We start from the raw sequence: 11,725 nt of genomic DNA on the forward strand, positions 1-11,725 counted from the left end.
CTTAGGGCCCTTGTATTTACGGGACCGCCTCTCCTGGTCTGCCCGACAGAGGACCTTAAGGTCCATGAACAACCATAGTTTAGAGGTCCCGGGCCCTAAGGAAGTCAGACTATCCTCCACCAGGGCCAGGGCCTTCTCAGTGATGGCTCCAACCTGTTGGAATGCTCTGTCCCATGAGTCCAGGACCCTGCAGGATTTAACCTCCTTCCGCAGAGCCTGTAAGACAGAGCTATTCCACCTGGCTTTCAATTTGAACTTGGCCTGATCTTTTATTCCCCTTCCTTCCCTCCCTCTCCCCTTTTTATGAAGATTACCCACTCTGGGATCCCACAGCTAATTCTCCCCTGGTCTCCTCGCTGGCGCAAATAGGACTAATTTAGCCAGCTAGCCCTGGTGATGTTTATTGGATGACTTTCCCCCCTAAATTGATTTTTGAATTCTGCATTTATTGTTATTCTCGTTTTATACTGTATTTTATGCTGGTTTTTGTTGTATCAATTAAGTGTTTTAAATTTGTTGTTAGCCGCCCTGAGCCCGGTTTTCTGAACCAGGAAGGGCGGGGCATAAATAAAAAATTATTATAATATTATTATTATTGTGTAGCCTCTGGGGAAATTAGTAAATTTCTGGGTTGCGTCCTGATTTTGTTTCCTTAATTGGCTCACTAACCAACCTGCCTGCACTACAACAGGAGTTGCTTAGTAACAGAGAAGCGTTGCTTTATTGTGTTACAGAGTTTGTGATACAGTTAGCAACGAGGCGACAATAAAAACAATCTTTTTTTAAAAAAATAATATTTATTAGAAATTTCCAATTACAAAAAAAATAAAAAGAACAAAACATCCCAATTTAAAATCTTATTTTCAGTAGCATCTTTCCAGGACTTCCCCTCCCCTCCCCCTCTTGTATTCCAATTCTTACAAATGAATTCAGCAAATTCTTATCCCAGATTTTGAACTTATTATCATTAGCCCAGTTTTAAAAATATTTTCCCATCCCCTAAAATCGACCTGTTCCCTTCCGCGCGTTCCCTCCTTTAATATACAATACAGATTAAAATAATCAAATATAATTAATTAAAATAAAATTGTAAAAATATAATTAAGATAATCAAATATAATTTTACACCTTTTGGATTCCAAATTTCCCTCCCCCCTTTCCCGGTTGCGTTCCCAATGTTCATCAACGTCTGATGTCTTCCTGGAGCTCCCACATCTATCTAGGCCATAGTCCTTTACCAGTCATCTTTAATTTCGAATGTCCAATCTTGGAAGGAGTCTATCTCAAAAAGGCCCATTTTTTCCATCCAGATTTTTATATTTAGGAGTAAAAACTCCAATTTTATTTCTTAGACTTTTCAAATCTGGATGTCCCAAATGTTCCCACTTCCAACTTTATCCAATTCTTGTTGTTCTTCTTGTTCTTGTTAATCCCTCTCCTCCTTTTTTTTTTTTCCCTGCTCTCCTGCACAAATGTTCTAATTCCAAAAGCTGCTAATTCCTCTGCAGAGGCTCTGTTATTCAGGAACAAAACATTATGCCAAGTCCCTTCCATTCTTCAATAGATAAATCTATTGTCTCCTTTAGTGTGTAGACCTCTGTAGACAAAATAGTGTTCCATTCCTGCAGTTTCCCAGGAGATAAAAAGTTCTATTCAAGTTCTAAGCCAACAATACTTGTAATACCCCTCAGCTCCTCTAGGTGGATTGCAATAACTCAGTTCCCTTCCAGATCACGCCCACCAGTCAAAATAACTTGTTATTCCTTGTTTTAAGCAATTTGTATCCAATTTATAACAAATGTAACCGGCAAAGTCCTCGTAACAAAGTTCTCATTTTTGTTCTTCCGCTTTGACAGCTCTTTGACAGCTGTCAAGACCTCTCTTTCTCTTCTCCCGGCGCTCTCACAAATCGCTCCCAGGATTCCGGGGGGGGGGGGTTGCTTTTTAATTCAATTCCACTTTTCTCCTCCAGCTCAGTCTTATAATTTTCCATCGCGAAGTTAGTAACCTTGTCAAAATAGGGTTGCGCTCGATCTTAGTTGTCAAATCCTTTACTTTAACTCCTCTACGACGGGGGGGGGGGCTGACTTCCTTTTTGCGCCTCCCCCGCTCGCTCCGAATTTTTTAAAAAATTTATCCCCCTTTTTAGTCCAGGTTCCAATTACTCACGGGTTATTCTTTTAAGTCCAAATTTTCAATAGAAGAAGTCAGCGCTCTCCGTCGAATGGCCTGCGGCTTCGCTCGACAGGGGAAGCGGAGGACTCAAAGCACCCCCCCCCGTCACCCATTCCGCAGCCTTTAAAAAGGCTCCTTCGCGGGTTGGGGGGGCGCAAAAGGTGCCAGCCGAGTCACCATGTCCATGGGTTTCAGCGCCCATGGTTTTTGAGGGTCCCCGCGTCGCCTGCGCGGTAGGACCCAGCCCCTGCCGAGCAGGCTCCCTCCGGAGCTCGGAGGGAGTCCGCCATTCGGCGATGGCGCCAACCCTGAAGTCTCGAAAATAAAAACAATCTTAAAAACGGCTGCACGCCTTTTTCTCCTGGAGAGCTGTGTGTACTGAACTCACAACCTTCAAAACGACAAATTATATTTGACAGGTTTAAGCTAAGCAAACGACCCCTCTGCTTTGCAAATGGGTTGGACTCTCTTTCGTAAAAGAATGGAGTGTTTTGTCGTTCACAAACAGCAGGTAATCCTGTACCTGTTTACTCAGAAGTAAGCCCCGCTATGCTCCAACGGTTCGGAGGAGGGTGTTGTGTAGGAATGGGCAGTTTGTGGCCCTGCAGGTGTTAGAATCATGGAATTGTACAGATGGAAGGCACCCTGTTATGTACTGAGTTGAATAGGATCCAAAATGCAGCAGTCTGATTGGTCGTAGAACAATAGGATTCAGAATGCAGCAGTCTGATTGGTCGTAGAACAATAGGATCCAGAATGCAGCAGTCTGATTGGTCCCAGAACAATAGGATTCAGAATGCAGCAGTCTGATTGGTCCCAGAACAATAGGATTCAGAATGCAGCAGTCTGATTGGTCCCAGAACAATAGGATTCAGAATGCAGCAGTCTGATTGGTCCCAGAACAATAGGATCCAGAATGCAGCAGTCTGATTGGTCCCAGAACAATAGGATCCAGAATGCAGCAGTCTGATTGGTCCACAGGAGCCACCCAATCCAACTCCAGGTGGAAGTGAATCCGCAACCTGATTGGCCTACAGGAGAATCCCGGAATTAGCCAATCCCGTGGGACCCATTGTGTAAATAATGTTTATAAAGCAGACATTTCGGGGGAACTTCCATTCCTCACTACAATGAGCTGAATAAAGAGCATGAAAACCACACTCAAATACGAGACTATTTCACACCCTGAGGGTCATTAAGTCCCAACCCCCTGCAATCTTCTTTTTCTTCAGCGATCCCTCGTAGCCGACTAAGATTTTCTTCCATAAACACGGTTTTAACAATGAGTCCGTAAGTGACTGTGGAGGCCAATTCTGGATCCACACGTCCTTCCACAGTAGGGACAAAATGGTTTTCGGCCTTCTAGGGGGAAGGTGGACATGATTTTCACCGCTCGACAGCTTCAAGAAAAATGCAGAGAGCAAAACCAACCCCTGTATATGGCGTTTATCGACCTGACTAAGGCTTTCGACACTGTAAATCAGGGGTCAGCAAACTTACCATACCTCAGGCTGGTGTCTCCAGTGCCAAATGTGCGGCATGCTGGAGGGCGGTGGAGCGTGTGTCCATACGTGTGCCTATTATTATTATTATTATTATTATTATTATTATTATTATTACAAGCATCCAACAGTTTGACTTCACCTCCAAAGGCACACTCTTCCACTGTCTCCCGAGACAGACGGATGCCAACCATTATACGTACAGTGGTGCCTCGCAAGACGAAATTAATCCGTTCCGTGAGGCTCTTCGTATAGCGGTTTTTTCGTCTTGCGAAGCAAGCCCATTGACAGCTTAGCGGATTAGCGCTATTAGCGGTTTAGCGGCTTTTAGCGGATCAGCTGATAAGCGGCTTAGGGCTTAGGAAAAGGGGGGGGGAAGGGAAAAAACCCCGCAGGAACTCGCAAGACATCTTCGTCTTGCGAAGCAAGCCCATAGGGAAATTCATTTTGCGAAGCGCCTCCAAAATGGAAAACCCTTTCGTCTAGCGGGTTTTCCGTCTTGCGAGGCGTTCGTCTTGCGGGGCACCACTGTATTAGGGGCAGGTGGTTGCATTCATATCCTCCAGCAGTTCCTGGGAACAGGGTGAGGCCTTGCACCTTGCCCTTTGTCCTGCCAGCCGCTTGAGGGTCTTCCCGCCCATTTTCTCAGAAAAATCTCCCATTACACACTCCCTCCACTGCAGATGGTGACAGCAGCCACATAATTAAAAGACGCCTGCTTCTTGGGAGAAAAGCAATGACAAACCTAGACAGCATCTTAAAAAGCAGAGACATCACCTTGCCGACAAAGGTCCGTATAGTTCAAGCTATGGTTTTCCCAGTAGTGATGTATGGCAGGGAGAGCTGGACCATAAAGAAGGCTGATCGCCAAAGAATGGATGCTTTTGAATTCTGGTGCTGGAGGAGACTCTTGAGAGTCCCATGGACTGCAAGAAGATCAAACCTCTCCATTCTGAAGGAAATCAGCCCTGAGGGCTCACTGGAAGGACAGACCGTGAAGCTGAGGCTCCAAGACTTTGGCCACCTCATGAGAAGAGAAGACTCCCTGGAAAAGACCCTGATGTTGGGGAAGATGGAGGGTCCAAGGAGAAGGGGACGGCAGAGGACGAGATGATGGGACAGTCTTTTCGAAGCTACCAGCATGAGTTTGACCAAACTGCGGGAGGCAGTGGAAGACAGGAGTGCCTGGCGTGCTCTGGTCCAGGGGGTCACCAAGAGTCGGACACGACTAAACAACAACAACACACACTCTCTGCCAAACCCATTTCCTGGGAACTGGGATTTATCAGGAACTTCAGCTGTTCCTTATTTGGATCATCATCTCCCAACCTGCCTCCACCAGCCAAGGCCCTGATCCTGCATCCATGCAGGAGGGGAGCTCAGGAGAGCAGAGGAGTCCCCGGCTATCCTCCACACTGCCATTTAGGATGTGAAAAGAAACATGCAGTCACTTACTGTGTTATCCTTTGGTGGGAACTGCATACCTGAGCTTTTTGATAGGGAAGGAGTTTCAACTGCTCACACCTATAGAAAGAATTTAGAGGGAGGAAAAATAAAATTTATAGTGCAATAGCTTGAGAGTTCCTACGTCTCCTCTAAGTATCATTTATTTCTGTTTTAAAAATAGCATCTCACCTGTGCACTGTGTCAGCCTGCCTCCTAGTGACTGAATGGACCGGTGTGTATACCATAAATAATCACCTTGGTGAAATAAAAACCAAGCTGTAGAGTCAATTGTAAACATTTGTTTTTCCCCAGGTAAGACCAGAAAGCTTCTAATGTTATATATTAGTCATACTCCCCCCCCCCCTTTGAAACTGGGTGCAAGAAATCACACTTGAGTTTTCATATTATAATCACAGCTTGTCCATTTCACCTGTAAGTTGGATCTGGCTGGTTTCAGGAGCTGCTCACTGCCATGGCGCCCGCCATTTTGCCTTGCCGGAAGTCCCCATATGATGTGTCTTGTGCCGTTGAACCAATCACCCAACATTCCTGCTAATAAATCTACAACACAAAATGTAAATCCGGGGACATTCAATGAAATCCGGGGACATCCGGGTTTTGTCAGGGGACGGATTTGTAAATCTGGGGTCTGTCCCCGGGAAATGGGGACATCTGGTAACCACAAACAAGACCCCCCTCTCAACCTCACTGATGGGGTCCAAAGGAAAGCAGAGTGTTTGGTACCAGCTTGGCTGCAGGAGTTAATAGAATCATAGAATCCTAGAGTTGGAAGAGACCACAAGGGCCATCGAGTCCAACCCCCTGCCAAGCAGGAAACACCATCAGAGCACTCCTGACATATGGTTGTCAAGCCTCTGCTTAAAGACCTCCAAAGAAGGAGACTCCACCACACTCCTTGGCGCTGTGGGTTAAAACACAGAGCCTAGGGCTTGCCGATCAGAAGGTCGGCGGTTCGAATCCCCGCGATGGGGTTGCTTGGTCCCTGCTCCTGCCCACCTAGCAGTTCGAAAGCACGTCAAAGTGCAAGTAGATAAATAGGTACCACTCCAGCGGGAAGGTAAACGGCGTTTCTGTGCGCTGCTCTGGTTCGCCAGAAGCGGCTTAGTCATGCTGGCCACATGACCCGGAAGCTGTACGCCGGCTCCCTCGGCCAATAAAGCGAGATGAGCGCCACAACCCCAGAGTCGTCCGCGACTGGTCCTAATGGTCAGGACCCTTTACCCTTTACCTTTATATGCATGATCAGAGTGTAGTAATGCTTCTGAACAACTGTGGCTAGAAACTGCAGGGGAAAGGACTCTTGAGCTCAGGTCCAGGTTTCACACGGGTACCAGCTTAGCCATGATGAGGGCTGATCCACCATGCTCCTGTCCGTTTGCATTCCTTCGTGGAGAGAGTAAAGGTAAAGGATCCCTGGATGGTTAAGTCCAGTCAAAGGCGACTGTGGGGTCGCGGCGCTCATCTCGCTTTCAGGCCGAGGGAGCCGGTGTTTGTCCACAGACAGCTTTCCGGGTCACCTGGCCAGCAAGACTAAATCGCTTCTGGCTCAACAGAACACTGTGACGGAAACCAGAGTGCACGGAAATGCCATTTACCTTCCCACCACAGCGGTACCAATTTATCTACTTGCACTGGTGTTATTTCGAACTGCTAGGTTGGCAGGAGCTGGGACCGAGCAATGGGAGCTCACTCCGTTGCGGGGATTCGAACCGCCGACCTTCTGATCAGCAAGCCCAAGAAGCTTGATCTGATGTGTAGACATTTTTCCTATTCTGCTTAACTCGAGAGGGTTATGGAAGCTTCTCTGTGTGAAAAAACAAGCAGATGATTCATGATGTTTGTATTATTCCTTCAGAGAGTACAGCTGGTGTGAACTGGTTCTGTTATCTCTTCTGTCAAGGTCAGGCAGACTATAATAATAATGCCAGAAGATGCCTGAGTTTCACTCTTTTCTATCTCTCTTTCTTTCTCGTGTGGTGTTCTGTACATAGTATGCTTAGCGTTAAGGTTTTAGACTTATAATAAGTTATTTTAAGTTAAGTCAGCTGCAACTGGATTTCTTACGGACAGGGCCAATCCTGAATGTATTGGATTTGTGACCATTATGCTCCTTTGCCTTCAGTAGCAGTAAAGCTCTGCTGGATCAAATATTCATTGCCTCTGGTCTATTTTTTGGGAATCCTGCAACAGGTTTAAGTTTTTACTCTGCTAACGATACGTTGGAATCTGCTCTGGATCAATACTGAGTAGAATTCCACGACAGGCACAGAAACTCACGCCCTCCCTCTCTATACCTGCCCGCCAGCCTGCTATTAAACAACACATTTTTGTGATTTATTTTCAGGTGAAAGCTTCTTGTTAGCAACCCTTTTGGCTAGGAGGACAGCTTCACAAGATTCCCACCTTACTCTGCTCTACTCAAGAGTTCAGCTGGAGTGTAGCGTTCGGTTCTGGGGGATGCACTTTGAGACGTGAAGGAGTTTTGAAAAGAGAACGGGAGATAGCCAGCGATACTGAGCCCAAGATACTGAGCCCTGCTACAACTGGATTTCTTGTGGACAGGGCAAATCCTGAATATATTGGATTTGTGACCATTATGCTCATCTGCCTTCAACGGCAGTAAAGCTCTGCTGGATGAAATATTATTGCCTCTGGTCTATTTTTGGGGAATCCTGCAATGTGTTTAAGTTTTTACTCTGCTAACTATACGCGACAGCAGTCACGAAATTAACATGACAGCATCTTAAAAAGCAGAGACATCACCTTGCCAACAAAGGTCCGTATAGCTATGGTTTTCCCAGTAGTGATGTATGGAAGTGAGAGCTGGACCATAAAGAAGGCTGATTGCCGAAGAATGGATGCTTTTGAATTCTGGTGCTGGAGGAGACTCTTGAGAGTCCCGTGGACTGCAAGAAGATCAAACCTCTCCATTCTGAAGGAAATCAGCCCTGAGTGCTCACTGGAAGGACAGATCCTGAAGCTGAGACTCTAATACTTTGGCCACCTCATGAGAAGAGAAGAGTCCCTGATGTTGGGAAAGATGGAGGGCACAAGGAGAAGGGGACGACAGAGGACGAGATGGTTGGACAGTGTTCTCGAAGCTACCAGCATGAGTTTGACCAAACTGCGGGAGGCAGTGGAAGACAGGAGTGCCTGGCGTGCTCTGGTCCAGGGGGTCACCAAGAGTCGGACACGACTGAACAACAACAACAACAACAACAACAACAACAACAACAACAACAACTATACATTGCGTTCTGCTCTGATGAATATTGAGTAGAATTCCATGGCAGTTCCATGTTCATGGTGCCATTCCTGCTCACTCTATGTTATGTACTGAGTTGAATAGGATCCAAACTGCAGCAGTCTGATTGGTCCTAGAACAATAGGCTCCAAAAGGCAGCAGTCTGATTGGTCCTAGAACAATAGGATTCAGAATGCAGCAGTCTGATTGGTCCTAGAACAATGCAGCAGTATGATTGGTTAGCAGGAACCACCCAATCATGCTCCAGATAGAAGTGAATCCACAACCTGATTGGCCTACAGTAGAATCCTGGAATTAGCCAATCATGTGCAGCCCATTGTGTAAATAATGTATATAAAGCAGATACTTTGAGGGGACATTCATTCATTCCTCCTCACCACTATGAGCTGAATAAAGAGCATGAAATCACTTTGCGACTCTGAGTATATTTCACTGGCGACGAAGGTGGGATCCCGCTGAGCTGACTGTGGACTTCGCTGGCCCCTTTCAGGGGAAAACATTCTTCATAGTGGTGGACTCCTACACCAAATGGCTGGAAGTCGCACTGGTACCGTCCACTTCTACGTCCGCAGCCATCCGGGTACTACGCAGGCTGTTTGCAACCCACGGGCTCCCTGACACTCTCGTCTCAGACAACGGGACTGCATTTACATCAGGAGAATTTCAAACCTTCACAGTGCAGAACGCCATCCGCCACATCCGTTCGGCGCCATTCCACCCTGCCACCAATGGCCAAGCAGAACGCATGGTGCGGACCACCAAGGACACCCTTCGCCGCATGACGCAAGGGGATTGGGAGTACCGCCTTGCCACATTCCTTCTAGCACAGCACAGCACCCCCAGCTCAACGACTGGCCGGAGCCCCGCTGAACTACTAATGGGTCGGCGCCTTGCAATCAGATTGGACCGCCTTCACCCCGATAGAGCTCAGGATGAGGTAGTGGTGGGGGAAGGCAGGAACCCCCGGACCTTCGAGGCCCAGGACCCAGTGTACGCAAAGAATTTTGGGGCAGGCCCTGCATGGGTACCTGCCACAGTCACCAGGGTCACGGGCCCCGTGTCGTACGAGGTGCTAACAGATGGGGGGCAATGCTGGCGCCGCCACTGCGACCAGATACGGCGACGATTCCCGGGAGAAAACCAGGAGGAGGAGGACAGGTCAGAGGAGTCCCAAGGGAACAGTGGGGCAGTGAGGCCCATAGAGCAGCAGGGGCAAGCAGGAGAGGCAGAATCAGTAAATACAGAGAGGACCCGCGAGGCCGAAAGGACACCGGAACCAGAACCACGACTGAGCGAGCCGGTTGCGCCAGACCAAACAGCCCCATCCTTGGAACACGAGCCAGAACCTGAACCCCGGACCAGGGAACACCCCAGGCCGCAACGCACACGTAGGCCACCGGCGTACCTTGAGGACTATGAATGCGACCTTCCGGGCAGGACTGGAACTTAGAGGGGAGGGGTGTTATGTACTGAGTTGAATAGGATCCAAACTGCAGCAGTCTGATTGGTCCTAGAACAATAGGCTCCAAAAGGCAGCAGTCTGATTGGTCCTAGAACAATAGGATTCAGAATGCAGCAGTCTGATTGGTCCTAGAACAATGCAGCAGTATGATTGGTTAGCAGGAACCACCCAATCATGCTCCAGATAGAAGTGAATCCACAACCTGATTGGCCTACAGTAGAATCCTGGAATTAGCCAATCATGTGCAGCCCATTGTGTAAATAATGTATATAAAGCAGATACTTTGAGGGGACATTCATTCATTCCTCCTCACCACTATGAGCTGAATAAAGAGCATGAAATCACTTTGCGACTCTGAGTATATTTCACTCTATATTATCTGGAAGAAGGCAAACCATCCACGCCACCTCCCTAGTTGAGAGCACTTTTACGAATACAGTGAACTTTAATTTTAGGCATGTGGACAGTCTGTTTGTCCACTAGATGGCAATAGGGGGTTGTTTTCTGTAAGCCTTCCTCTAGCAGTGGTTCTCAACCTGTGGCTCCCCAGATGTTGTTGGACTACAACTCCCATCATCCCTGAGCTCTGGCCTTGCAAGCTAGGGGTGATGGGAGTTGTAGTTTAGCAACATCTGGGGACCCAGCGGTTGAGAACTGCTGCTCTATAGCTAGGTATGAGGAATATACTGTACTAAGAAACAATGCCAGATTTAGGTAGAAGCTCAACAAGCTATAGCTTAGGGCCCCACTCTCTTGGGAGCCCCCCCCCAAAAAAAAAAATAAAGGGGGGGAAAAACCCCCTGGATGTACATTTCCAAAATATAAGATAAAAAACAAATAAAATAAAACCTACATACAGCAACAGTGTTTTGTTATGTGCAAATGGTTTGAGATACCTATGAGGTCCATAAATTAGCATATAGCATATATTCAACAGAAAAAACAGAGACAATTTGACATTGGCAAAAGACAGCTGGACATATAAAGGGCCCCATTACCTTCAGTAGCTTAGGGCCTCATCAAACCTAAATCCAGCCCTGCTAAGAAATATATTTGTGTTTTTTTTCTTATGGTGAATAAACAGTGTAGCAATTCAATGAATAAGTGAAACAGCATTTAGTGTGCACTGAATTACGGTGCTGGAGGAGACTCTTGAGAGTCCCATGGACTGCAAGAAGATCAAACCTATCCATTCTGAAGGAAATCAGCCCTGAGTGCTCACTGGAAGGACAGATCCTGAAGCTGAGGCTCCAATACTTGGGCCACCTCATGAGCAGAGAAGACTCCCTGGAAAAGACCCTGATGTCGGGAAAGATGAAGGGCAAAAGGAGAAGGGGACGACAGAGGATGAGATGGTGGGACAGTGTTCTCAAAGCTACCAGCATGAGTTTGACCAAACTGCGGGAGGCAGTGGAAGACAGGAGTGCCTGGCGTGCTCTGGTCCAGGGGGTCACCAAGAGTCGGACACGACTAAACGACTAAACAACAACATGTAAGGACTAGATTAGAATGAAGATATGGTTTTATTTGTAGATGTGTGCTTTTTCTTTTGTTTTTGTTTTGTTTTTGTTTTCTTTTTTGTGTTCTGTTTTTCTTTCTTGTTTGTATAGTATTATTTTGGCGTTCCACCAAGTCGGGGCCAATACTGAAAAGGCCTTGGCCCTAGTTGAGACCAATCTAACCACCTTGTGACTTGGGACTTCCAAAATGTATATGATGTATTATGAAGTATATGATGAGTACAATATGCACTGGCAGAAGGAGTTTTTTGGGTTTTTTTAAGCCAGCACCATGGCAGAAAAAATAATAATCAGGGCAGCTCTCGATTCCCACACAAATTGCTCTCTCCGCAAT

The sequence above is a fragment of the Podarcis erhardii genome (genome assembly GCF_964252035.2).
Source record: "Podarcis erhardii genome assembly, chromosome: 12".
Classification (NCBI taxonomy): Eukaryota; Metazoa; Chordata; class Lepidosauria; order Squamata; family Lacertidae; genus Podarcis; species Podarcis erhardii.